Source organism: Cherax quadricarinatus, chromosome 97 (genome assembly GCF_038502225.1).
Source record: "Cherax quadricarinatus isolate ZL_2023a chromosome 97, ASM3850222v1, whole genome shotgun sequence".
NCBI classification, from domain to species: Eukaryota; Metazoa; Arthropoda; class Malacostraca; order Decapoda; family Parastacidae; genus Cherax; species Cherax quadricarinatus.
The window spans coordinates 1,198,924-1,226,373 of record NC_091388.1 but is presented as its reverse complement, the minus strand read 5'-3'; positions in this window follow the sequence as shown (position 1 = coordinate 1,226,373).

The following is a 27,450-nucleotide window of genomic DNA, read 5'->3' as shown; positions in this document are numbered from 1 at the left end:
CCAGTGGTAGTGGCGGTGTTCTTGTGAGTAGTGGCAGCGGTATTACTTGGCCAGTGGTGGTAGCAGTGTTTCTTGTAGTGAGTGGCAGCAGTGTGCTTGTAGTGGTAGTGTGATGTTTCTTGTAGTGAGTAGTGGCAGTGTGCTTGTGGTAGTGGCAGTGCTTGTGGTGGTAGCAGTGTTACTTCAGCCAGTGGTGGTAACAGTATTACTTGCGATGATAGCAGTGTGCTTGTGTAGTAGCAGTGTGCTTGTAGTAGTAGTGCCAGTGTTGCTTGTGATGGTGGTATTAGTGGTAGCAGTACTTGTAGGTAGTAGTGGTAGATTGTTACTTATAGTGTGTGCAGTGTGCTTATGAAGTAGTAGTAGTAGCAGTATTACTTGTAGTAGTAGTAGCAGTATTACTTGTAGTAGTAGTAGTAGTAGTAGCAGTATTACTTGTAGTAGCAGTTTTACTTGTTGTAGTAGTAGCAGTATTACTTGTAGTAGCAGTATTACTTGTAGTAGTAGTAGCAGTATTACTTGTAGTAGCAGTATTACTTGTAGTAGTAACACAGTATTACTTAGTAGCAGTTTGCTTGTTGTGGTGGTAGCAGTGTGCATGAAGCAGTATTACTTGTAGTAGTAGCAGTATTACTTGTAGCAGTCATTACTTGTAGTAGTGTAGCAGCAGTAGTAGCACAGTGGTGGCAGTGCTTGTGGTGGTAGTAGCCGGTGTTGCTTGTAGTAGTGGCAGTGTGCTTGTGGTGGTAGTGGCAGTGTGCGTGGTGGTAGTAGCGGTGTGCTTGTAGTGGTAGTGGCAGTGTTGCTTTGTGGTAGCAGTGCTTGTATTAGTGAGTAGTAGCAGTGTTACTTGTAGTGGTAGTAGCAGTGTGCTTGTAACAGTGTTGCTGTGTTAGTGGCAGTGTTAACCACATCGGTAGCAGTGTTAGCAGCAGTACAGTAATTATTAGCAGTGCTTGTAGTAGTAGTGGCAGTATTGCTTGTAATTATCCAGTAGCAGTGTGCTGTATGGTAGTGGTGACAGTTATTACTTGCAGTGGTAGGTATTGCTTGTAGTAGTGAAGTAACAATATTACTTGTGGTAATGATAGTAGCAGTATTACTTGTAGTAGTAGTAGCCCAGAATTACTTGTGGCGCAGCAGTATTACTTTGTGTGTGTGCAGTGTTGCCTTAGTAGTAGTAGCAGTATTACTTGTAGTAGTAGTAGCAGTATTACTTGTATTGTGATGTTACTTGTAGTAATGTGCAGTATTACTTTGTAGTATTAGTGTAGTGTCTGCTGTATGGTAGTAAACAGAATTACTTATGGCGTGGCAGTATTACTTGTAAATAGTAATGTAGTGTCTTGTAGTAGTGTTAACGTCATTACTTATAGTAGTAACAGTGTGTGTGTGTATTGTGATATTACTTGCCAGTGTGTTAGCAGTAATGCCATAGTGTACTTGATGCCACTTGTAGTAGTAGCAGTATTACTTATGTATTGGTAGCAGTATTACTTGTGAAACATGTGACATGATGTGCTTGTAGTAGTGCGTGTTATGTCGTGGTATGATGTTCATGTGTATTAGTAATATTATGTAAGTAGCCATTAGCATAGTAGTAGTATGATATTACTTGTAGTAGTATTACTTATGTGTGTGTAGTGGCACTTGTGTGTGATGTGTAGTAGTATTAGCAGTGACCACTTGTAGTAGTATTAGCAGTATTACTTGTAGTATTGCAAGTATTACTTGTAGTAAGTAGCAGTATTACTTGTAGTATTAGCAGTGTTACTTGTAGTGTAACATTAATGCGTGTAATGTGCAGTGTATGTGTAATCATTACTTGGCAATGATGGTTAAGTGTACTTGTAGTATTAGCAGTGTGCATAGTAGTAGCATTATTACCCCATTATTAGTAGTGGCAATTATTGCTTGCAGTGTGATGTACTTATGTGGTGCTTGACAGTGTGCACAGTGGTGTGGCAGTCTTCACTTCATGTGTGGTAGCAGTATTATGTAATGTAGCAGTGTGTGCATGGTAGTGTGCTAAGTATTGCCTTAGTAGTGGCAATCTATACCTTTGCTTTTACTTGTAGTAATGCAAGTGTGCCTTAGTGTAGTGATATTACTTGTCGTCATATTAACAGTAATTACTTTATATTAATGGCGCTGATGTTACTTAGCGTGTGATATTAATGTGTGTGGTAGCAAATAAATGATAATATGATATTAGTGAAACAGTATTATTAGTAGCAGTAGTATTATTAATGTGTCCAATGATAGTATTAGTAATAGTATTAGTAGCAGTGGTTGTCGTATTAGTAGTAGCAATAGTAGTAGCAATATTCAGCGCATTAGCATTAACAGTAAATATTAAATGTGTGTGGTAATGATAACCAGATTTAGGTGCTGAAGAATTCTGATCTGATGATTATGTAACGTATATGAAGGTGAGGCAATCACAGTATGATGTGTTGATCTGGTTGTTACATCTGTGTGAAAAGAAGGTGAGAGGCAGTTCTGGCGTGACTACACAACTATGAGACGTTGCCTGAAAGTAAGTATGAGAGATCAGACACATGTTAACTAAACTTTCGTGAACGATAAATGAAAATACCTCAAACACTAAACAATTAAATGTCTCAAACACTGATGAAGGTATGTACACTGAAAATCTTCTTACAATATCTACGATATTACCAGTTTGCTGAAGTAGTCATATGTATTCAAAACTAATGCTGGGCACCCATCCATGAAAGCTTGGGTGAACATGTTAGGAGTGAGACTGAATGGTTTTGAAGCTTGACATTATATTGAGTGAGCTGATGCTGCAGAATGGTTAGAAACCAGTTAGCCAGGCAGTCTGGAGGTGGAAGTAGTAACTATCTGAAGGACAAGGTGTTGATATGTTGCAGTTTTAAGCCTGATGGAGCTCCTACTTAATTTGGTAGTGATGAATGATTGTAAGTCTTCCTTCTATCAGTCACCTTATGGTGAAGCAGTGACGATCTTAGCATCATGACTAAATCTCAGATGAGATCAGAAACCAATTCCTCAGTTGTACTGTTCAAATCCTCACCTGTACTCAATGCCACTGAGTTTTACATGGAGAAAGTTCAGGGAATCAGCACCGAATGAAATTAGCTTCGAAGCTCCCACACCTCCGTATGTCCTCGGATGGCGGCCCAACAGCTAGCTGTGTGCTGGCTGCGCCATTCTTGTAGGGTTGGGTGGTCCTGTGGTTTAAAGAGTCACTTAAGAAATCGTAATGACACGATTGCAAACAAACCATACCCCCGGCCGGGATTGAACCCGCGGTCATAGAGTCTCAAAACTCCAGCCCGTCGCGTTAGCCACTAGACCAGCTAGCCACAATAAGATTCATCCAACTAGGTATATTTCTACACCATAGGAAGGTTAGCACAGGCACCTCTGTGACCACAAATGCAAGTTTTTACAGACGAATCTCCAGCTAGCGTGGCCGTGACGAACTCTAGCTCAAGTCCCTTCACTGCCACGCTAGCTGGAGATTCGTCTGTAAAAACTTGCATTTGTGGTCACAGTGGTGGCCTATGCTAACCTTCCTATGGTGTAGAAATATACCTAGTTGGATGAATCTTATTGTGGCTAGCTGGTCTAGTGGCTAACGCGACGGGCTGGAGTTTTGAGACTCTATGACCGCGGGTTCAATCCCGGCCGGGGGTATGGTTTGTTTAAAGCGTCATGTGGTTCTCGGTTACCATGAGGCAGGACAGTACAACATGGGTTCGAATCCTTGGCTAGCGCAGTGTTGTTATTGATCAATACCACTCGTTCGTGGTTACAATTATATGTGTATATATATATATATATATATATATATATATATATATATATATATATATATATATATATATATATATATATATATATATATATATATATGGTTATAACTATGACCATAATTTTTAAAGGGGTAAGCCAGCGGAAGGCCTCGATCAGCTGACCAAAAGTTCCAACGGTGGGTCATCTAGGACCCGCGTCAGGAAACACTTGTCCTGTTTCCTGACAAACATTACCTAACTTAACCTTAATGTATACACACTGAGACATACACACTGAGACATACACACTGAGACATACACACTGAGACATACACACTGAGACATACACACTGAGACATACACACTGAGACATACACACTGAGACATACACACTGAGACACACACTGAGACATACACACTGAGACATACACACTGAGACATACACACTGAGACATACACACTGAGACATACACACTGAGACATACACACTGAGACATACACACTGAGACATACACACTGAGACATACACACTGAGACATACACACTGAGACATACACACTGAGACATACACACTGAGACATACACACTGAGACATACACACTGAGACATACACACTGAGACATACACACTGAGACATACACACTGAGACATACACACTGAGACATACACATCTCTCATTATACATTATACTTAGTTGCAATGTTGTAATGTTAGAACAATGTTGTAATGTTAGAACAATGTTGTAATGTTAGAACAATGTTGTAATGTTAGAACAATGTTTAATGTTAGAACAATGTTGTAATGTTAGAACAATGTTGTAATGTTAGAACAATGTTTAATGTTAGAACAATGTTGTAATGTTAGAACAATGTTGTAATGTTAGAACAATGTTGTAATGTTAGAACAATGTTGTAATGTCAGAACAATGTTTAATGTTAGAACAATGTTTAATGTTAGAACAATGTTTAATGTTAGAACAATGTTGTAATGTTAGAACAATGTTGTAATGTTAGAACAATGTTTAATGTCAGAACAATGTTTAATGTTAGAAAAATGTTGTAATGTTAGAAAAATGTTGTAATGTTAGAAAAATGTTTAATGTTAGAACAATGTTGTAATGTTAGAACAATGTTGTAATGTTAGAACAATGTTGTAATGTTAGAACAATGTTTAATGTTAGAACAATGTTGTAATGTTAGAACAATGTTGTAATGTTAGAACAATGTTGTAATGTTAGAACAATGTTAGAACAATGTTTAATGTTAGAACAATGTTGTAATGTTAGAACAATGTTGTAATGTTAGAACAATGTTGTAATGTTAGAACAATGTTGTAATGTTAGAACAATGTTGTAATGTTAGGACAATGTTGTAATGTTAGAACAATGTTTAATGTTAGAACAATGTTGTAATGTTAGAACAATGTTTAATGTTAGAACAATGTTTTAATGTTAGAACAATGTTGTAATGTTAGAACAATGTTGTAATGTTAGAACAATGTTGTAATGTTAGAACAATGTTGTAATGTTAGAACAATGTTGTAATGTTAGAACAATGTTGTAATGTTAGAACAATGTTGTAATGTTAGGACAATGTTGTAATGTTAGAACAATGTTGTAATGTTAGAACAATGTTGTAATGTTAGAACAATGTTGTAATGTTAGAACAATGTTGTAATGTTAGAACAATGTTGTAATGTTAGAACAATGTTGTAATGTTAGAACAATGTTTAATGTTAGAACAATGTTGTAATGTTAGAACAATGTTGTAATGTTAGAACAATGTTGTAATGTTAGAACAATGTTGCAATGTTAGAACAATGTTGTAATGTTAGAACAATGTTGTAATGTTAGAACAATGTTGTAATGTTAGAACAATGTTTAATGTTAGAACAATGTTGTAATGTTAGAACAATGTTGCAATGTTAGAACAATGTTGTAATGTTAGAACAATGTTGTAATGTTAGAACAATGTTGTAATGTTAGAACAATGTTTAATGTTAGAACAATGTTGTAATGTTAGAACAATGTTGCAATGTTAGAACAATGTTGTAATGTTAGAACAATGTTGTAATGTTAGAACAATGTTTAATGTTAGAACAATGTTGTAATGTTAGAACAATGTTTAATGTTAGAACAATGTTGTAATGTTAGAACAATGTTGTAATGTTAGAACAATGTTTAATGTTAGAACAATGTTGTAATGTTAGAACAATGTTTAATGTTAGAACAATGTTGTAATGTTTGGACAATTGAAAACGAATATTAGGTACCATTGGAGAACTTGTACAAATACATCGCGGTGTATTGATCGTTAGTTCCCTTAACCTCTCTTTATAGGGCACACCCCTTAGTTTCCTTTATTTTTTATAGAACATACCCCTTTGTTCCCTTAACCTTTTGTAGGACATACCCCTTTGTTCCCTTAACCTTTTGTAGGACATGCCCTTAGTTCCCTTAACCTTTTGTAGGACATACCCTTAGTTCCCTTTACCTTTTGTAGGACATACTCTTAGTTCCCTTAACCTTTTGTAGGACATACCCTTAGTTCCCTTAACCGTTTGTAGGACATACCCTTAGTTCCCTTAACCTTTTGTAGGACATACCCTTAGTTCCCTTTACCTTTTGTAGGGCATACCCTTAGTTCCCTTAACCTTTTGTAGGACATACCCTTAGTTCCCTTTATCTTCTATAGAACATACCTTTTTGTTCCCTTAACCTCTCCTCATAGGAGACTCTGGGACTAGTCTTTAACCTCTCCTCATAGGAGACTCTGGGACTAGTCTTTAACCTCTCCTCATAGGAGACTCTGGGACTAGTCTTTAACCTCTCCTCATAGGAGACTCTGGGACTAGTCTTTAACCTCTCCTCATAGGAGTCTCTGGGACTAGTCTTTAACCTCTCCTCATAGGAGACTCTGGGACTAGTCTTTAACCTCTCCTCATAGGAGACTCTGGGACTAGTCTTTAACCTCTCCTCATACTCTGGGACTAGAGACTCATAGGAGACTCTGGGACTAGTCTTTAACCTCTCCTCATAGGAGACTCTGGGACTAGTCTTTAACCTCTCCTCATAGGAGACTCTGGGACTAGTCTTTAACCTCTCCTCATAGGAGACTCTGGGACTAGTCTTAACCTCTCCTCATAGGAGACTCTGGGACTAGTCTTTAACCTCTCCTCATAGGAGACTCTGGGACTAGTCTTTAACCTCTCCTCATAGGAGACTCTGGGACTAGTCTTTAACCTCTCCTCATAGGAGACTCTGGGACTAGTCTTTAACCTCTCCTCATAGGAGACTCTGGGACTAGTCTTTAACCTCTCCTCATAGGAGACTCTGGGACTAGTCTTTAACCTCTCCTCATAGGAGACTCTGGGACTAGTCTTTAACCTCTCCTCATAGGAGACTCTGGGACTAGTCTTTAACCTCTCCTCATAGGAGACTCTGGGACTAGTCTTTAACCTCTCCTCATAGGAGACTCTGGGACTAGTCTTTAACCTCTCCTCATAGGAGACTCTGGGACTAGTCTTTAACCTCTCCTCATAGGAGACTCTGGGACTAGTCTTTAACCTCTCCTCATAGGAGACTCTGGGACTAGTCTTTAACCTCTCCTCATAGGAGACTCTGGGACTAGTCTTGTTACAAACTTCTGTAATCTTGATAACCTGTAAAGAATTGTATACAATACCGAAAAGTGTTATTCAAGGTAGATGTCTTCTTACTGTAAAACTCTGAGTTTCGTAGATCTGTTTTAAAACCTCTAATGTTATTTTTAGTTATAGCGAAGCGTTAAACTCTTAGGTTAACAACTCTTAGAGAGATAACCAGGTTTGAACAAGGAGAAATTGACTCTTATTTCCTAAAACAAAATCTCCGCACTTGCAACGCACTGACAACGTGATTGTTGACAATGTTACTGAACAATCTCCTGTGTTGCATTGGATCCCTTATGGATTAATGGGTCTCTCTTTGTCTCCAGAATATTGATCTGTAAAGTGTCAACCCATGAATGCCCAGATGATCAGGAAAGCTGTCGTTTTGGCTCTGGTGATCAGCTGTCTGTACCTCACATCTAAAGTGAGTCTAGTATATGTGAGACTGGTGATAATGGTGGTTGTGTGAGTGGTGGTAGAGAGGGGTAGTTATAGAAGTAGTTGTAGTGGTGATGGTGGTTATATTATTATTATTTAAAGGTCTAAGTCGTGTTTACCTGGAGTTTACCTGGAGAGAGTTCCGGGGCGTGTGGGATCATTTGCACCATAGAATAGTCGAGGTTCGACTCTCTGTCTCCAAACAGAGAAAGAGGAGAGAGAAGTTATTCTCAGCCAGGCAGTCTATTATTAAGACCGCAGATTGTTCTAATGCCTAACTTCTTAGCTAAACCTTGGCCACTGTCAAGGAAACTTCTTTGAGTTTAAAGTCACCTAAGTGGTAAAATAACAAGAATAGAAATATTTAAGACTAAGACATACAATGAAAACTACAAGAGAGGGAGATGGTGGAGACAGGTCTTACCGAGACGACAGCACAGGTTTTGCATTCACTGTGATGATGGTAAAGGAACGGTGCTTGACGGTCGTAATTTAGCGCAGGATACCTGGCTGGCTGCTTCAAGCACCACACACCAGCACAGTCCCGTAATAAATACTGTTGAGTGGATACGGCCGCCAGTCTCGTATGTATTATAAAATCACAGTGTCGTCTATAGCTACTCAATGGAGTGAACATTCAGACTGTTCCACGTATACATAACTCTGCGTTCCCTTATCTAAATTTATCTAAATCTAAACTTATCTTATTTCAAACAGTTATTTGACAACCTTAGTACTTTATATCGCCTTCGTTTATGCCCAACATCCACATATAAACTCTGTACGTCTGTAAAGAGAGTAAATTTTAAGGGTTCTTAAGCTATCTTTAAGCGGGATCGAACCCGGGGTCAGGGAGTCAGAAAACTCTAGACCGACTCGTTAGCCACTGGGCCAGCTAGCTAAAATATGATTCATCCATAGGAAGGTTAGCATAGGCCACCACTGTGACCACAAATGCAAGTTTTTACTGAAGAATCTCCGCCAGCGTGGTCGTGGCGAACTCTAGCTCAAGTCCCCTCAAAGCCATCATCATGACTCACGAAATCGTAATGACATGATTGTAAACAAACCATACCACGGGCGGGGATAGAAAGCGTCTGTCTGGAGTTTTATAACTCTCTGATCGCGGGTTCGATCCCCGCCCGTGGTATGGCTTGCATACAATCGTGAGTACAGTGACTCAACTTTGTCATCTTTCTCAATAAGTTCTCCAGAGAATTTATGTCCACCTGTAGCAAGGAGACCAAAACTGAGTAACATAATCTAAGTGATATATTATTAGTGATGTACAGACCTGTAAAATAATTTAGACTCCTTATTGCACACAGTCACACAAAAATACGCAAGTCGCTGGAAGTGAAATACAAAAATAAGGGAGAGGTTGCTCTAGTGTTAACGAGGAAAATCATAACTGGCAACCATTTACAGTGACACTTAAACTACCCAAGGACAGCAGTAACGAACAATATTACTGTTAGATTACCTTAACCTGCTTTAAAAATATATTTTGGTCCTGAAACCTGATGACTTCTAACTACCAGTGGTCAAAGTCCCAGGACCAAAACGTTCAGTAACGTCTCAGTGATTGTTGACGTGTATTATTCTAACCAGTTTGTTGGGATCAGTCACCAAAGTTTATACCCCACTTATACCCCACTTATACCCCACCTTGATTTAATACCGCTTCTTGATATAAATCCGATCTGTTAACCTTACTGTGCACAGTCAACCACTGTCACTGAACACATTTCAGCTTGCCACTACAACGAAGGTTGAAGGTCCTTGATCTGTATTCCCTGGAACGCAGGCGAGAGAGACACAAGATAATATACATTTGGAAGGTCCTGGAGGGATTGGTACCAAACCTGGTGACGAAAATCACTCCATATGAAAGCAAAAGACTCGGCAAGAGATGCAACATTCCCCCTATGAAAAGAAGGGGTGTCACGAGTACACTGGGAGACAAATAGTAAGTGTCAGGGGTCCAATACTGTTCAACTGCCTCCCAGCATACATAAGGGGGATTACCAATAGACCCCTGGCTGTCTTCAAGACCCCTGGCTGCCTTCAATACCCCTGGCTGCCTTCAAGAAGACACTGGACAGGCACCTAAAGTTAGTACCTGACCAACCGGGCTGTGATTCGTACGTTGGATTGTGTGCGTCCAGCAGTAACATCCTAGTTGATCAGACCCTGATCCACCATGAGGCCTGGTCTCAGACCGAGCCACGGGGGCGTTGACCTCCGGAACCCTCTCCAGGTAAACAGATGGCGCTACATATGATCACTCTGGTCTTACCAGTTGGTGTTTACAGCTGCTGGGAATCTTGTGACTTTTTGAAATAAACTTAAAGAAAAATAACTCTGTGTTTTTTCCCTTGGCAGCCACTTCAGTTATTCTTTTCCTCTTCTCCGTGATTTATTCTATATTTCGTGTTTGCATGTATACCAGAATTTACAAAAATTTTGTTGGTGGATTTGAGGAAAAACAATATTGCCTTTGAAAAATGATGTGATATCGATGTGAAAAATGGATACTTATGTACTATATTAGGACTTAAGAATAAGAACTATACATAAGTGGAGTTTTGAGACTCTCTGACAGCGGTTTCAAACCCCACCCGTGGTATGGTTTGTTTGCAACCGTGTATTTCGTAAGTCATAAGTGTCTTTTTCAAAATACTGCCTTTGTTTATCAACAGTTAAGATACCAGTATCCATCTCTCCTGTCGAGAACCCCAGCAGGTGGTCTACAGGATTTGTCTTCTCCGTCATCGTGGGTGACAGCGACGCCACAACGAAGAGAAGAGTCACCGGCCGGAGCCTTGCTGGGGAGCCCCAAGAATGTGTTAGTTCTGAGTTCGACGAGCCGCGGGGGTTCCAGCTTCTTAGCGCAGCTGGTGGCATCAGCTGGAGACGTGTTTTTCATATCTGAGCCACTCAGGTTTCTTGTTCGTCTCGAAGACAGTCTCACACGAGAGGAAGCCGCTATAGAGTTACGAAAGAATTTTAACTGCAATATTACTTCTGAGGAGAGAACATCGAAGTTCAGATATAGAGCGAACTCGGGCTGCAGCCAGATGAAGACTTTTCATAGGCAAGTCAAAGATGGTGCTCGGAAGAGTTTATGCAAGTCCTTGGAAGTTCGTGTGGTTAAAACCATACACTGCCGACTGCAGTGGATCACCGATCTCCTGAGGGACCCACTTCTGGACCTGAAGGTGGTACACATGGTTCGAGACCCCCGTGCGGTCAGACAGTCCATGAAGGCTGCGAAGTGGCCAACAACCTCAATGAACATCTGCCCCGGCATATTACAGGTGAGTAAATATCTCTTCAAAAAGTCCAGGTAGCTCGATCGGTAGCGCACTCAGCTCACACACAGGTCCGGAGATCGAATCTCCGGTACGATTGAAAAATATTAGGGACGTGTTTCCATAAGACACCTGCTGTCTATGTTCACCCTTTAGTATAAAATGGGTACCTGGGTGTTATTGGACTGTTGTGGGTCGCATCCTGGGTGTTAGTGGACTGGTATGGGTCACATCCTGGGTGTTAGTGGACTGGTATGGGTGGCATCCTGGGTGTTAGTGGACTGGTGTGGGTCACATCCTGGGTGTTAGTGGACTGGTGTAGGTCACATCCTGGGTGTTAGTGGACTGGTGTGGGTCACATCCTGGGTGTTAGTGGACTGGTGTGGGTCACATCCTGGGTGTTAGTGGACTGGTGTGGGTCACATCCTGGGTGTTAGTGGACTGGTGTGGGTCACATCCTGGGTGTTAGTGGACTGGTATGGGTCGCGTCCTGGGTGTTAGTGGACTGGTGTGGGTCACATCCTGGGTGTTAGTGGACTGGTGTGGGTCACATCCTGGGTGTTAGTGGACTGGTGTGGGTCACATCCTGGGTGTTAGTGGACTGGTGTGGGTCACATCCTGGGTGTTAGTGGACTGGTGTGGGTCATATCCTGGAACAAAACTGACCTAATTTCGGGAAATGCTCAGCATAACAACGGTCTTTCTATAGTAGTATGTCATTGATGCCAGCTATGGTATGTATACCTTGTACATGTACTGGTATACCTTGTACATGTACTGGTATACCTTGTACATGTACTTGTAATAAATAAAGATATTATTATTACATATTATTATTATTATTATTATTATTATTATTATTATTATTATTATTATTATTCTCTAACTGCCTTGTTAAATCTAACTCAGACCAGATCTCTCACGCGGCGCGCACAGACAACATCCGATTTCATCCTGGTTTAAAAACCCTAGTGGATTTCCTTGACGGGGTAGACGAGATTATGAAACAACCAGAAACTAGTGGTAATCTGTATATGTAATACATAAATGGTAGATGTGGCTTTATCGGTACAATAATGGGAAGACTATAATTACATACACAAGATGAGGTGATCAGTCCCTTAGCCTTTGAGTTGGCGAAGAGCACCGAAGTCTTGAAGACTCTTACTGACATCAAGGTCGAGGGACTCATTACTTCATCTTTTGTATATAATTCTGAAGTCTTTCCATTATGCCCTAGTACTGATAAAGCCACTGGATGGCGAGACGTCTACATATAAAGTTACCCAGACGATACACAACTCGAGACAATCCGGATATTAGCTACGAGACTTGTCCTGATATTAACTTTAAATATACGTACTACACGTAACTACACGTACAGGGAAAATTCATGTACAGGGAAGGCTCATGTACAGGAAAGCTTCACGTACAGAGGAACTACACATACAGAGAAACTACACGTACAGATGAACTACACGTACAGAGGAACTACACGTACAGAGGAACTACACGTACAGAGGAACTACACGTACAGAGAAACTACACGTACAGATGAACTACACGCACAGAGGAACTACATGTTCATAGGAACTACACGTACAGAGGAACTACACGTACAGAGGAACTACACGTACAGAGGAACTACACGTACAGAGGAACTACACGTACAGAGGAACTACACGTACAGAGGAACTACACGTACAGAGGAACTACACGTACAGAGGAACTACACGTACAGAGGAACTACACGTACAGAGGAACTACACGTACAGAGAAACTACACGTACAGATGAACTACACGCACAGAGGAACTACATGTTCATAGGAACTACACGTACAGAGGAACTACACGTACAGAGAAACTACACGTACAAATGAACTACACGTACAGAGGAACTACACGTACAGAGGAACTACACGTACAGAGAAACTACACGTACAGATGAACTACACGTACAGAGGAACTACACGTTCATAGGAACTACACGTACAGAGGAACTACACGTACAGAGAAACTACACGTACAGATGAACTACACGTACAGATGAACTATACGTACAGAGGAGCTACACGCACAGAGGAACTACACGTACAGAGGAACTACATGCACAAGGGAACTACACGTACAGAGGAAATATAAACACAAATGCAGTATAATGTGATCCTTTATTGAGGGAACTGGGAAAGGGAAGCGAACAAGCAATACTTGAAGGAAGGGAAAGACAAAGCGGACATCTGGGAAAGGCAGGAACCGCACAAGGGACATACTGAAGGGCAGGGCGGGAAAAAGCGGGCATACTGAAGGAAAGGAAGGGACACAAAGGGCAAAACTGGGAAAACAGGGAAAGGGCACAAGCGGATCTGGAAGGACAGAACGGGCACAAGGGGCATACCGGAAAAAAGGAACGGGCACAAGGGCATCCCGGGAAGGGGAGGAACGACACAAGCGGGCAACTGAAGGGGAGAACGACACAAGCGGCATACTGGGAAAAGAACGACACAAAGAATACTGGAAAACAGGAACGACGCGGCACCTGGGAAGGGAAGAACGGGGCAAAGGGGACAATGGGGCAGGAAGGAAAAAGGGGACATACTGGGAAGGGAAAGGGCACAAGCGGGCATACGAAGGACAGGAACCGGCACAAACGGGCATACTAAAACAGAACGGGCACAAGCGGGCATACTGAAGGCAGGAACGGACGGGCATCTGGGGGCAGGAACGGGCACAAGGACATATTGGGAAGGGAAGGGAAAGGGAAAAGGGAAAACTGGGGGGGGAATTAAAGGGGACACACGAAATGGGGAAAACGGGCAAAGCGGGCATACTTGAAGGAAGGAAGGAACAAGCGGGAAAATGAAGGGCAGAACGGGCAAAAGGGAAAAATGAAGGACAGGGCGGGCACGCGGGCATACTTGAAGGGAAGGAAGAACAAGGACATACTGGGAAAGGGGGGAACGGGCAAAGGACATACTGGGAAAGGCAGAACGAACAAACGGGAAAATTTTGGAAGGAACGACACAAGGACATACTGAAGGGCAGGAACGGGCGCGGGCATACTTGAAGGGGAAGGGCACAAGGGGCAACGGAAAGGGGCAGGAACAAGGGAAAAAAAGGGCAGGGAAGACAAAGCGGGCATATGGGAAAACAGGAACGACACAAGGAAAACTGAAGGAAAAAACGAAAACAAGCGGGCATACTGAAGGCAAAGGAAAAGGGGACATACTGGGCAGGAACGAACAACGGGCATACTGAAGGCAGGGAAAGGGCACAAGGACATACTAAGGCAGGGAAAGACAAAGCGGGCATACTGGGAAAACAGGGAAAGACACAAGCGGGAAAAATGGGCAGGAACGGGCACAAAAGGGCATATGGAAGGACAGGAAGACACAAGGGACAATTACAAGGAAGGAACAAAAATACGAAGGCAGGGAAGACACAATGGGCATATGAAGACGGAACGGGCACAAGCGGGCATACTTGAAAAGAAAGAAAACGACAAAAAGGGGAAGAAAAAAAGAGGGAAAGGACAAAGCGGGCATACGGGAAAGGCAGAACGACACAAGCGACATACTAAAGGCAGGGAAAGACACAAGCGGGCATATAAGGACAGAACGACACAAGGACATATGAAGGACAGGGAAAGACACAAGGGCATACTGGAAGGGCAGGGAAAGGGGCACAAACGGGCATACTTGGGCAGGGAAAGGGCACAAGGACATAATGGAAAAGGGCAGAACGACACAAGGACATATGAAGGAAGGGGAAAGGGCACAAGGACATACGAAGGACAGAACGACACAAGCGACATACTGAAGGAAGGGAAAGACACAAGCGACATACTGGGACAGGAACACACGGGAAACTGAAGGACAGGGAAAGGGAACAACGGGCATACTGAAGGACAGAACGGAAAAAACCCTTTGACAACGAAGGGGAAGGAAGGGGCACAAGCGGGCATACTGAAGGACAGGGAAAGACACAAGGACATACAAGGAAAAACGACAAAGCGACATACTGGAAGGACAGGAACGGGGCACAAAAGGGCATACTGGGAAAGGCAGGAACGACACAGCGAACCGGGGGAAGGGAAAGGGCTAACATACGGGAAAGGGCAGGGAAAGGGCACGGACATACTGGGAAAGGCAGGCGGGCACAAGCGGGCATACTTTGGGACAGGGAAAGGGCACAAGCGACATACTAAAACAGGGGAAAACACGGGGCATACTGAAGGAAGGGCGGGAAAAAGCGGGGCATACTGGGAAAGGGCAGGGAAAGGGCACAAGCGGGCATATGAAGGACAGGAACGGACACAAGCGGACATACTTGAAGGACAGGAACGAACAAGGACATATGGGGCAGGGAAAGGGAAAAATGACATATGAAGGGGGAACGACACAAGCGGGCATACTTTTAAGGAAGGAACGGGCACAAGCGGGCATATGGGACAGGAACGGGCACAAGGGCATACGGGGAAGGAACGGACACAAGCGGGCAATTTTAAGGGCAGGAACGGGCACAAGGGACATACTGAAGGGCAGGGAAGGGCACAAGCGGGCATACTTGAAGGAAGGCGCCGCGGGCATACTGAAGGACAGGGGAAGGGGCAAAGGACATACTGAAGGACAGGGAAAGGGAAAAAGGACATACCGGGAAAGGAAGAACGGGCACAAGGGACATACTGAAGGAAGGGAAAGGGCACGCGGGCATACTGAAGGACAGGGAAAGGGCACAAGGGACATACTGGAAGGGCAGGGAAAGGGCACAACGACATACTGAAGGAACAGGGAAAAACGCGGGCAAGAAGACAGGGAAAGGGCACAAGGGGAAAACTGGGAAAACAGGAACGGGCACAAGGGAATACTTGAAGGAAGAACGAAGCGGGCATACTGAAGGACAGGGAAAGAACAAGCGGGCAAATTGAAGGACAGGGAAAGGACAAAAAGGGGCATACTGGCAGAACGGAAAAAGCGGGCATATGGAAGGACAGGGAAAGGGGAAAAAGCGGGAAAATGAAGGAAGGCGGGCAAGCGGGCAAATGGGAAAGGAAAAAACGAACAAACGGAAAACTGGGGCAGGGAAAGACACAAGCGGGCATACTGAAGGCAGAACGGGCACAACGACATACGGGAAGGAAGGGAAAGGGAAAAAGCGGGCATACTTAAGACAGGGAAAGGGCACAAGGGACATACTGAAGGACAGGGAAAGGGCAAGGACATACTAAGGACAGGAACGACACAAGCGGACATATGGAAGGCAAGGGAAGGGCACGGAAATTGGGGAAAACAGGAAGACACAAGGACAAAGAAGGGCGGAACGGGAAAAACGGGAAAATACTGGGAAAACAGGGAAAGACAAAAGGACATACTGGGCAGGAAGAACAAGCGGGCATACTGAAGGAAAAGGGAAAGACACAAGGGCATACTGAAGGAAGAACGGGCACAAGGACATACTGGGGGCAGGGAAAGACACAAGGACATACGGGGCAGGGAAGGGGCACAAGCGGGCATTGAAGGGAAGGGAAAGACACAAGCGGGCAAATGAAGGACAGAACGGAACAAGCGACATACTTGAAGGACAGAACGAACAAGGACAAATGGAAGGACAGGGAAAGGGCACAAGCGACATACTGGGAAGAACGACAAAGCGGGCATCGGGGACAGGGGCGGGCACAAGCGGGCATACTGAAGGACAAAAAACAACGCGGGCATACTGGGAAGGGAAAGGGAAAAAGCGAATACTGGAAGGCAGAACGGACAATCGGGCAATGGAAGGGGAGGGGGAAAGAACAAGGACAAATTAAAGGGCAGGAACGGGCACAAACGGGGCTCTCCAAAAAAAAGGGACATACGAAGGCAGGAACGACACAACGGGCAACTGGAAACAGCGGGCACAAGGGACATATGAAGGACAGGGAAAGGGCACAAGCGGGCAATGAAGGACAGGAACGACACAAGGGACACTGGAAGGCAGGGAAAGGGCACAAAACCTGGGGAAGGAAGGGCACAAGCGGGCATTTGGGGGAAGGGAAAGGAAACAAGGGAATACGAAGGCAGAACGACAGCGGGCATATGGGAAGGACCAAGGGAAAGGACACAACGGGCATATGGAAGACAGGGAAAAAACAAGGAAAACTAAAGGGAAGAACGGGCACAAAACGAAAATTTTGAAGGGAAAAAGGAAAGCACAAGCGGGCATACTGAAGGAAAGGGGAACAAGGGAAATACGGGAAGAAGGGAAAGACACAAGCGACATACTTGAAGGACAGAACGGGCCAAGGGACATACTGGGAAGGCAGGAACGACAAAGGGAATACTAAGGACAGGGAAGGAACGGGGGACATACTGAAGGACAGGGAAAGGGAAAAAGGGGCATACTGGGGGGACAGGAAAGGGCAAAACGAATACTGGGGCAGGGCGGGGCCAAGGGCATACTGAAGGACAGGGAAAGACACAAGGGGCATACTGGGGGGAAAAGGGCGGCACAAAAACTGAAGGACAGGGAAAGGGCACAGGACTTACTTAAGGAAGAAGGGCACAAGGGGCATACTAAAAGGCAGGCGGGCAAAGCGACAATAAAGGCAAAGGAAAAAGGAATATGAAGGCAGGAATGGAACAAGCGATATACGAAGGACAGAACGGGCAAGCGAAAACTTTTAAGGACAGAACGGGCAAAAGCGGGCATACGAAGGAAGAACGACAAAAGGGGCATACTGGGAAAGGGCAGGAAGGACACAAGGCAAACAAAGGACAGGAAGGAAACAAGCGACAAATGGGAAAGGGCAGGGAAAGGGCAAAGGGCCCTACTGGGGCAGGGCGGGCCAAGGGGCAATAAAACAGGGCGGGGCACAAGGGCATACGGGAAGGGCAGGGAAAGACACAAGCGACATATTGAAGGGGAGGGAAAGGGCCAAACGAAACGGGAAAGGCAGGGAAAGGGCAAAGGGCTATGAAGGGAAGGGAAAGGGCATAAAAGGGCATCAAAGGAAGAACGAACGCGGGCATACTTGAAGGACAGGGAAGGATAAGGACTACTGAAGGCAGGGAAAGAACGCGGAAAACTGGAAGGACGAACGGGCACAAGCGGGCATACTGAAGGACAGAACGGGCACAACCGGGCATACTGGGGACAGGGAAAGGGCACAAGGACAAATGGGACAGGGCGGACACAAGGGGCAACTGGGAAGACAGGAACGACACAAACGGGCTACGGAAGGAAAAGAAAATAAGGGGGGGAACAGGAACGGACACAAGCGGACATACTGGAAGGACAGGAACGGACACAAGCGGACATACTGGAAGGGGCAAAAGGGAAAGAAACAGGGCAAAAAGCGAAAAAAGGGGAAAAAAAAGGACAGGAAGGCAGGAAAAACAAACGGACTACTAAAGGGCAGGGAAAGGGAAAAAGCGGGCATACGAAGGACAGGAACGGACACAAGCGGACATCTGGGGAAGGACAGGGGAAAAACAAAGTTTGGGGCATACTGGGGACAGGAACGGAAAAAGCGGGCAATGGCAGGGAAGGGCACAAGGGGGCATACTTGAAGGACAGGGAAAGACACAAGGGACATACTGGAAGACAGGAAAACGCGGGCATACTGAAGGACAGGGAAAGACACAAGCGGGGAAAACTTAAAGGGGGAAGGAACGGGCACAAGGGGAAAAGAAGGACAGGAGACATACGAGAACGATAAGCCCTGAAATAATTGAACATCAAAATGGTATACAATACCGACAGGTTATTAGGTAAGACACATATGCAACAGTTAGGCAACTTTATTCCGAAACGTTTCGCCTACACAGTAGGCTTCTTCAGTCGAATACAGAAAATAGGCAGGAACAGTAGAGATGTGAAGACGATGTAATCAGTCCATCACCCTTGTAGTTGTAGAATTTGAGGTTGTCAGTCCTTCCGACAGAATTTAAGTCTCCGCACTGTCGCTTGATCTTCAGATAGTTCCTGACTATGGAACTGAACTTCTCCAGGCCGAGGGACTGACAACCTCAAATTCTACGACTTCAAGGGTGATGGACTGATTACATCGTCTTCACATCTCTACTGTTCCTGCCTATTTTCTGTATTCGACTGAAGAAGCCTACTGTGTAGGCGAAACGTTTCGGAATAAAGTTGTCTAACTGTTGCCTATGTGTCTTACCTGAAATAATTCATGAACGTAAGGATGTACTTTTTCTGTCCATAAGTAATTAAGAACGTGTACGATCTGGAGAAGGTAATAAGAACATAAGAACTTAAGAACATAAGAAAGAACACTGCAACAGGCCTACTGACCCATGCGGAGCAGGTCCATGTCCCCTCCCCCCCGGATTAGCCCAATGACCCACCCAGTCTGGTCACCTCCACTCAAGGATGGAGCACAGCACCAGACCCAGCAGCACAAGCTAGTCAGGTCCAACTCACACCCACCCTCACCCACTCATGTATTTATCTTACCTATTTTTAAAACTACATAACGTTTTATCCTCTATAACTGTACTCGGGAGTTTGTTCCACTCATCCACAATTCTGTTGCCAAAGAAATGCTTTTCTATATCCTTCCTAAATCTAAATATTTCCAACTTAAACCCATTGCTGCGAGTCCTGTCCTGGTTAAATATTTTCAGTACATTATTTACATCCCCTTTATTTATTCCTCTTTACCATTGATACACCTCAATCATATCCCCCCTAATTCTACGTCTTTCTAGAGAGCAGATTCAGGGCCTCAGTCTATCCTCATAGGGAAGGTTTCTGATACATGGGATCAACTTTGTCATCCTCCTTTGTACTTTTTCCAGAGCATTTATATCCATTCTGTAATACGGTAATATGAGACGTAACCAAGGATATATAGAGTTGAAGAACAACCTGAGGACTTCTATTATTTATACTTCTAGATATGAAGCCAAGAATAGCTTTATTGCGAACACTAATGCACTGTTGTCTTGGTTTCAGATTACTGCTAACCAGAACTCCTAACGCAATCCGTAATATTAAGATCTACATTATTTATATATGGCAGATTGTCCTGTCCAACATTTAGACTTTGCAGACTGCATCTGCCACTTCTCCGACCATTGCATCAGTCTATTCAAATCATCCTGGAGTGCTCTAGTGTCTCATAGAATATTGGACGGCCTATTTTGGTGTCATCGGCAAATTTGCTTATGTCGCTATTTATTCCCTCATCTATGTAAATTGTGAACAACAACGGGCCCAACACTGACTCCTGAGGAACACCGGTTGTGACGTGCCCCCATTCAGACTTCTCCCCACTTATGCAAACTCTTGGGAGTCCATACGCAGTTTTAAGAGTACGTACGATAAGGTTCACGAGGCTAGTAATTTAATGTGAAAGCTATTGAGAAGTGGGACCAAGAGCTAAGTCTCAGCTTCCACATCCACAAAAAGGTGAGCTGAGGTACAATAGGTGAGCTTAGGCAAACATGAGTGTGTAAGCTCATTTACAGTATGAGTAGGTGAGCCGAAGTACAACATGAGTAGGTGAGCTTAGGTACAACATGAGTAGGTGAGCTTAGGTACAACATGAGTAGGTGAGCTTAGGTGCAACATGAGTAGGTGAGCTTAGGTGCAACATGAGTAGGTATAGGTACATGGGTATGAGCTACATGGGTAGGAGAGCTTAGGCACAACATGAGTAGGTGAGCCTTACAACATGAGTATGTAGGTGCATGAGTTGAATTGTCAACATGAGTGTGAGCTTAGGTGCAACAGTTGAGCCTACAACATGAGTAGGTGAGCTTAGGTACAACATGAGTAGGTGAACTTAGGTGCAACATGAGTAGGTGAACTTAGGTGCAACATGAGTAGGTGAGCCTAGGTACAACATGAGTAGGTGAACTTAGGTGCAACATGAGTAGGTGAACTTAGGTGCAACATGAGTAGGTGAACTTAGGTACAACATGAGTAGGTGAGCCTAGGTACAACATGAGTAGGTGAACTTAGGTGCAACATGAGTAGGTGAGCCTAGGAACAACATGAGTAGGTGAGCTTAGGTGCAACATGAGTAGGTGAACTTAGGTACAACATGAGTAGGTGAGCTTAGGTGCAACATGAGTAGGTGAACTTAGGTACAACATGAGTAGGTGAACTTAGGTGCAACATGAGTAGGTGAGCTTAGGTGCAACATGAGTAGGTGAGCTTAGGTACAACATAAATTGGTGAGCTTAAGTACAACATGAGTAGGTGAACTTAGGTACAACATGAGTAGGTGAGCTTAGGTACAACATGAGTAGGTGAGCTTAAGTACAACATGAGTAGGTGAGCCTAGGTACAACATGAGTAGGTGAGCTTAGGTGCAACATGAGTAGGTGAACTTAGGTACAACATGAGTAGGTGAGCTTAAGTACAACATAAATAGGTGAGCTTAGGTACAACATGAGTAGGTGAGCTTAGGCACAACATGAGTAGGTATAACGGATTATTTGGTAGAGCTGAAATCGGGGAGTAAATGATATGTCTTCGGAGGCTTCTTACTTTATTGCTAAGTCGTGGTGGGTACACAGGCTTGTGTGTTTGTGCCCATGGCCCGGGAGGGCCATGCCCACGAGAGAGAGCTTGGAGTAGGACTACTGTCTTGCCTGAGTGAAGGGTGTCGCCAGAGTGAGACAGAGGCAAGGGCAGGCAGGCTGGCGTGCCCACCAAGAGGCCTGGCTACAGAGGGCAGCACCTTAGTGCCGCGAAATATGAACTAAGCTGGCAGACAGCATAGGCTGTCTGTGCAGACAGTACAGGCTGTCTACATACGCTCGGCCACCTACCGCACGTCGTCCCGACGCGACAATACTGGTGGTAAAAGAAACTTGGTCTCTCTCTCGTAGGAACAGGGCACAGAACACAAAATAAAAACATACATATACATATGGACATGGGAAAAAAATCTTCCTACAGGGAGGGAAGAAAAAAACATGTGGGGTGTGCTAAACATCGTGGTCATAGGCAGTGAGCGTCGAGGGGCATCACTGCACGCCTTCCTGCATCTGGACAAATACTGCAACACGGGAGACATCGCTGCAGCTGAGCTGTGACGTAACAGGTTACGGTTTCCTCTGGAACGGTGAAGCAGACATCGTAGGAGTCGCTGCAAGTTTCACTCATCCTGGGGCACGACATGCTGGTGCCCTCGAGTGAGGCATCGACAAAACTCTTCAACTGGGCAGGACTTCTGGCAAGCGACTCAGGAGGACACTTCTCGACTGGTACTGTCGCTGGGCTGTCACTGCCGGCGAGTGTGGAACGAGTTGTGGAGCGAGTCATGGCAGAGACGACTGGGCAAAACATCTGGGAGTCGTAACATACACCAGACTGCAGTGAGCGAGCTAGCAGTCAAAGTGACATCTTTGTGCAGGCTGCTCACTGAAGCTTGTGACACGTGGCTGACACAGCGCCTGCCGACAGGGCTAACTGTGGCTTGACGAGTGTCATTCTCTCGGCAGTTGGAGTTATAGCAGAGGTTAGTCTAAGCGTCCCCAGACTTGTTCCTCTACATATAACTGCATTCTGAAGGTCTGGAGGTGAAGTGAAACAAATCTTGATGGGAATCGTAGCAGGTAAGATTCTGCAGAACATCACGAGTGACGAGCATAAGAGCTCTCTGTACAAGAGGGATCATACGCTCAGGGGCTGACTGATAACAGCTGTCAAACGCACTGGTCACATCGGGTGACTTAGCACAGTGGTGCTACTCAGGTCTGGCTCAGACCTCACTGGACATGTACTAGTGTACATGCAGTACACTAACATGTGAGAACACTGAGAGGAATTAATTAACACACGACATATATCTTCTCTCAATCTTCTCAACAATACTGAAATAAATACTAGAAACACTCGATGTGTCATGTGATGTCGCGAGGTGACGTCAGCAGCACTGTGATGTCAGGCAGACATCGTGACGTCATGAAGTCGGGCAGCAGCATCGGTGACGTCATAGGAATGATGGGGGCAGCAGACCACGGCATGTGGCCTGGGAGATACATCTAGCTTGGTAACCCACGTGGCTTGTAGGTCCACATGACATCGCCCACACCCACGTGGCGTCGGGATCCACATGGCATGCTGATCTACATGACTTGCTGATCCACAGGGCTTGCTGATCTACGTGGCTTAGTGATCTACGTGGCATGCTGATCCACGTAGCTTCGAGTGGCCTCGGGCACACAGATACACAGCTCTGGCAATGAATTCACATGGAAAACAGCAGAAAACACAGCAGAGGGAATGAGTAGTGGTAAGTGTATGGTAGTGTGGTGGCGAGGAGCGTGGGTGAGTGTATTGTAGTGTGGTGGCGAGGAGCGTGGGTGAGTGTATGGCGAGGGAGCATCTGGCCACTTCCTCCTCCTCCAACCCACAAACACAGGGAGACACACTGGACGCAGAAATCACCACAAAACTCACCTCTGGCTTGCTGAAACAGCTGTGCTGAGCTGAACAACAACAGCAACATACAAGTGACGCTGAACACGGACTTGAGAAACAGAATGGGACGCTGTAGCGTGGGGTCACTGGGACGCCACTTACAATTCTCGAAGAAATTCGGCAAATTTCGGCTGGATCCTGCTTGTACCTGTGTCTGGATGCTCAAACGTGCAGAGACGACATCAGGATAACTCGTTGAGAGACGGATGCTTCTTATATAGGGTGTTAAAGTGAAGATGACCTCATCCCTTCCTTCCTCTCTCCAGGCAAACACAACTGCTGCGACCACCGCTTCCCACCATTTATAACGAGATTATTTGGTGTTCTGGTAGTGGGAAGTAAATGATACGTCTTCGGAGGCTTCTTACTTTATTGCTAAGTCGTGGTGGGTACACAGGCTTGTGTGTTTGTGCCCATGGCCCGGGAGGGCCATGCCCATGAGAGAGAGCTAGGAGTAGGACTACTGTCTTGCCTGAGTGAAGGGTGTCGCCAGAGTGAGACAGAGGCAAGGGCAGGCATTCTGGCGTGCCCACTGAGAGGCCTGGCTACAGAGGGCAGCACCTTAGTGCCGCGAAATATGAACTAAGCTGACAGACAGCATAGGCTGTCTGTGCAGACAGTACAGGCTGTCTACATACGTGAGCTTATGTGCAACATGAGTAGGTGAGCTTAGGTGCAACATGAGTAGGTGAGCTTAGGTACAACATGAGTAGGTGAGCTTAGATACAACATGAGTAGGAGAGCTTAGGTACAACATGAATAGGTGAGCTTAGGTACAACATGAGTAGGTGAGCTTAGGTACAACATAAATAGGTGAGCTTAAGTACAACATGAGTAGGTGAGCTTAGGTACAACATGAATAGGTGAGCTTAGAACATGAATAGGTGAGCTTAGGTACAACATGAGTAGGTGAGCTTAGGTACAACACATAACATCTCTCTCACCTAACACCCATCACATAAAAATGTCAACACATATTAAAAATATTCATATATTTCCAAACACCTGCCCAAAATTCCTGTGTTTAATATTCGTCTATATAATATATAATTCAAGCTACAGTCAGCACTTATAATAATAAAAATAATAATAATAATAATAATAATATAATGTATAATACTCCTGGATGTGACCCACACCAGTCCACTAACACCCAGGATGTGACCCACACCAGTCCACTAACACCCAGGATGTGACCCACACCAGTCCACTAACACCCAGGATGTGACCCACACCAGTCCACTAACACCCAGGATGTGACCCACACCAGTTCACTAACACCCAGGATGTGACCCACACCAGTCCACTAACACCCAGGATGTGACCCACACCAGTCCACTGACGCCCAGGATGTGACCCACACCAGTCCAATAACACCCAGGATGTGACCCACACCAGTCCACTAACATCCAGGATGTGACCCACTACAGTCCACTAACACCCATGATGTGACCCACACCAGTCCACTAACACCCATGATGTGACCCACACCAGTCCACTGACGCCCAGGATGTGACCCACACTAGTCCAATAACACCCAGGATGTGACCCACACCAGTCCACTAACATCCAGGATGTGACCCACTACAGTCCACTAACACCCAGGATGTAATCCACACCAGTCCAATAACGCCCACGATGTGACCCACACCAGTCCACTAACACCCAGGATGTGACCCACACCAGTCCACTAACACCCAGGATGTAACCCACACCAGTCCACTAACACCCAGGATGTGACCCACACCAGTCCACTAACACCCAGGGTGTGACCCACACCAGTCCACTAACACCCAGGATGTGACCCACACCAGTCCACTAACACCCAGGATGTGACCCACACCAGTCCACTAACACCCAGGAAGTGACCCACACCAGTCCACTAACACCCAGGATGTGACCCACACCAGTCCACTAACACCCAGGATGTGTCCCACACCAGTCCACTAACACCCAGGGTATGACCCACACCAGTCCACTAACACCCAGGATGTGACCCACACCAGTCCACTAACACCCAGGATGTGACCCACACCAGTCCACTAACACCCAGGATGTGACCCACACCAGTCCACTAACATCCAGGATGTGACCCACACCAGTCCACTAACACCCAGGATGCGACCCACACCAGTCCACTAACACCCAGGGTGTGACCCACACCAGTCCACTAACACCCAGGATGTGACCCACACCAGTCCACTAACACCCAGGATGTGACCCACACCAGTCCACTAACACCCAGGAAGTGACCCACACCAGTCCACTAACACCCAGGATGTGACCCACACCAGTCCACTAACACCCAGGATGTGTCCCACACCAGTCCACTAACACCCAGGGTATGACCCACACCAGTCCACTAACATCCAGGATGTGACCCACACCAGTCCACTAACACCCAGGATGCGACCCACACCAGTCCACTAACACCCAGGGTGTGACCCACACCAGTCCACTAACACCCAGGATGTGACCCACACCAGTCCACTAACACCCAGGATGTGACCCACACCAGTCCACTAACACCCAGGAAGTGACCCACACCAGTCCACTAACACCCAGGATGTGACCCACACCAGTCCACTAACACCCAGGATGTGTCCCACACCAGTCCACTAACACCCAGGGTATGACCCACACCAGTCCACTAACACCCAGGATGTGACCCACACCAGTCCACTAACACCCAGGATGTGACCCACACCAGTCCACTAACACCCAGGACGTGACCCACACCAGTCCACTAACACCCAGGATGTGACCCACACCAGTCCACTAACACCCAGGACGTGACCCACACCAGTCCACTAACACCCAGGATGTGACCCACACCAGTCCACTAACACCCAGGATGCGACCCACACCAGTCCACTAACACCCAGGATGCGACCCACACCAGTCCACTAACACCCAGGTACCTATTTTGCCGATAGGTGAAGATGGGCAGCAGGTGTAAGGTGACTAACACCCAGGTACCTATTTCACAGCTAGATGAAAAGGGTCAGCAGGTGTCTTAACGATACACGTCCTCCCATACCGGGGATCGAACCACGGACCTCAGCGTGTCAGCACAGTGCGCTACCAACTGAGCTACGGGACATTTGGCATGTGTTTTAAAGTCCAGAAATTGTCAAAATTTATTCATACATCAATACATTACCCTAAGCATCGTATTCAAAATTTATTACAATACATAAAATACGAATTGTATTTGCAGTAAGTCGATACGCAACGTTGAATATCATTGCTGAGTTATTAGATACGCCTTCGTGGCGTAACTACCTTTAACTGTATTGTAGTGTTCCTTAACTGTGTTGTATTGTAGTGTTCCATTACTGTGTAGTATTGTAGTGTTCCTTAACTGTGTTGTATTGTAGTGTTCCATAACTGTGTAGTATTGTAGTGTTCCTTAACTGTGTTGTATTGTAGTGTTCCTTAACTGTGTTGTATTGTAGTGTTCCATAACTGCGTAGTATTGTAGTCTTCCTTAACTGTGTAGTATTGTAGTGTTCCATAACTGTGTAGTATTGTAGTGTTCCATAACTGTGTAGTATTGTAGTGTTCCATAACTGTGTAGTATTGTAGTGTTCCATAACTGTGTAGTATTGTAGTGTTCCTTAACTGTGTAGTATTGTAGTGTTCCTTAACTGTGTAGTATTGTAGTGTTCCTTAATTGGGTAGTATTGTAGTGTTCCTTAATTGTGTAGTATTGTAGTGTTCCTTAACTGTGTAGTATTGTAGTGTTCCATAACTGTGTAGTATTGTAGTGTTCCTTAACTGTGTAGTATTGTAGTGTTCCTTAACTGTGTTGTATTGTAGTGTTCCT